Source organism: Sinocyclocheilus grahami, unplaced genomic scaffold, assembly GCF_001515645.1.
Source record: "Sinocyclocheilus grahami isolate Dianchi unplaced genomic scaffold, SAMN03320097.WGS_v1.1 scaffold459.1, whole genome shotgun sequence".
In the NCBI taxonomy this organism is placed as follows: Eukaryota; Metazoa; Chordata; class Actinopteri; order Cypriniformes; family Cyprinidae; genus Sinocyclocheilus; species Sinocyclocheilus grahami.
This window is the reverse complement of record NW_015505638.1, coordinates 1,036,484-1,039,562: the sequence shown is the minus strand read 5'-3', so window position 1 is coordinate 1,039,562 and position 3,079 is coordinate 1,036,484.

The window sequence follows — 3,079 nt, the reverse complement described above, 5'->3', positions numbered from 1 at the left end:
AAGCCTTTCTGTGAAAGAGTAACATACCAGAGACTGGGAATTCCGTTTTGAAGAGCGAAAGAAAAGAGAGGAGAGAGAGATATCATTTAATTCTGCCGACAGTCAAACAATGGTGTGTCAGAAGTGATCAGAGGTTACATCTTTCTGAACCGTAAGACACGGAGCCAAGGGAGAGAGAGTATTAACACTCGCTAAGAGACGATATTATAGCCTACTCTGACAAGTAAACAGACATGCACATAGAAAAGCACATGCACTGTTAGCAATCTACCTCTGCATTCATCTGCGGATCACTGAAAGGCTCTCAGATGTTTTCCCAGGTCACTGTGATGAGCCCAATCACTCAGAGTGGACTCACTGCCAAAAGAAACTGACCAGAGATCAACTTCCTATTGAATTCTGTATCCTGAATAACAGGGGAGACCAGGGATGGTTATAACATGGGGTGAGTTGAAAACCATCAGTTTAACCACTGAGAAATAGGTATCATACATGACCACCAACCCCATAAGGTAAAAGTATTTTAGATGTTGTAAGTCTGTGTGTGTGAAGTATGAAGGGGGAAAACAGGTAGAAATCAACAATTCACTCCTAGGTTATAATTTAATTTGCAATGTTAAATTACAGAACTAGCATCATCTCAATCAGCAGATTCTCTTGTTTAATTCAGTGGCAGCTCGTGGGTTTTAAAATAGAGGAGGCAGGATGCTTGTATTGGTCTGGGATCCCTGCCGATTATTATTATTATTATTATTTGCTTAACCACTTTAAAATGGCTTTTTGGTTGCTTTTAGTCAGAAAACGTAAAGAAAACGACATACAGCAAGATAATATAATTTCACTTACCTGGCCTATCACATGAAGCAAACATCCATCCCTTCTTAAAAGTCTGTGTTAAAAGAGAGCTGCTGTTGCACCATTTAATTAAGCCGACTGCTGTAGCCTATCCAGCTTAGGCTGTTTTCCCTACATTTGTATATATACTGTTTGAATGACAGCTTGGTAAATCTGTTGGCGATCAAATATTCGATATTGCTACTCATTATAAGTACTTGGTACATTATCAGCTCAGCGGCAGACGTTCAAACTAATATCACGTAATTTACATCTCTTTGATGATTGGTTGATATCAGAAGGGAGGCTAGTCTCCCCTACAAGGGTTCTTTTCTCAACACTCCTCAGCGCTGAAAGTGAACACTCGATGCTGATTGGCTATTTTTTTTTTACCAACGGAGGCACGAGAGCTCAGCTCTCCCCCGGCCTCCCCCTACCCTTCTCTATCATTAGCGGTTGTAATTACATCAGCAGATTCGGCACATTCGCGAAAGAAAAGCGGCACTTTCACGTTATGTTATTACAAATGTGAAATTACAAACAAAAAATACACATTCTGAGACATGAACTGAAATGAATTGTTAATTGTATTAACATTAAATCGTCCTCCTCCTATTTTCACCTCAAAATTATGGGGAAGCTGTGCCTCCCCCGACGAGCCGCCAATGGTTTAATTTGACATATAGCACTCAGAACTTTCAGCTAGAAATATCATGTTTAGGCAGACAAGGAAGGCTGTAACATGACTTTCCCACTGACTTCTCTCATTTTTTTAGATTAAGTACTGAAATAACTAAAACTAAATAAAATGAAAAACTAAAACCTAAAAATTATAAAGACATATACAAAAACACAACAAACACATAAGAAAAATAACAAATATAAATATAATAACAAAAATAAAATCTATTTCAAAATATTAATAGAAACTATAATAGTAGATCAATGATAAAATAACACTGACACACACACTTCTGTTTCTTAATTGCTAGCTTATGCTTTATGTATATTTGTTCAATAATTTTTCCAACTTGTTTACAATTTTAGAATAATAGGTTTTCTTTTTGTAATCCTATTTTGATTAAAAAGCTTAAAATGAAATGTCCTGGAGTTTGGGCAAGTGGTTGATGGGGGTTGGAATATAATTCTTAAATAATTCTAGAAAACAAAAAACATCAATTTGATTAACAAAACGCAAAATTTTAACTAATGTCTATGTTTTCCACTGTGTTACCCAGCCCACCTGTTACGATTCAACCTGGTAGAGGGCTGCAGAGTTTAGCTCCAACCCTGATCAAACTCACCTACCTGTGATTTTCTAATGATCTTGAAGACACTGATTGGCATGCTCAGGTGTGTTTGATTAGGGTTAGAGCTAAACTCTGTAGGGAAGTGGATCTCATGGGCCAGATTTGAGGATCCCTGCTCTAGTCCATCAATTAACGTGTTGTGAAGCCAAAAGGCTGCATTTTTTTAAGCAACAAATCCATCATCCATAATAACGCTTCCCCAGTTGAAAAAGTTCATCCCCTGTTGTCCTTTCACATCAAAATCCAAAAAGCACTCTGCTAAGCCACTGGCCCCAAACCTTTCAGGTCGTGGTTTCGAATCCTGTGTGGCACATAACACACAGCGATTTAGGGGAAGTTGTGGCCTAATGGTTAGAGAGTCAGACTTGTACCCCAAAGGTTGTGCAGGTTTGAGTCTCGGATTGTAGGTGGGGGGGAGTGAATGGCCAGCGCTCTCTTCCACCTTCAATACCAAGACTGAGGTAAGACCCTTGAGCAAAACACCGAACCCCCAACTGCTCCCCGAGCGCCACAACAAAAATGGCTGCCCACTGCTCCGAGTGTGTGCGCGCACTTGGATGGGTTATGTTGCGAATCATCAGCAGAGTCTGGATCCATTTGCAGCGTTTATTGCGTACACAGACAAGACAGGGTCAATCACCAGTAGATACAATAGCGGAGGCTTGGCTGAGACAGAACGTGGGACAGGCAGGAGGTCGAGGCAGGCGGCAGACAATCACAGTAGTAGAACAATCCAAGTCAGGGCAGGCAGAGACAGATCAGAGTACGATAAACAGTCCAAGGTTAAACGAGTAGGCAAGATACAGGGTAAACGCTCAGTGGTGACAACTCTTCTGTGAGTGTGGGGTCGAGGATATCTCCGGTCTTGACCCAGGATCGCTCATCCGGTCCGTATCCCTCCCAATCGACCAGATACTAGAGAGTGGCACCCCGGC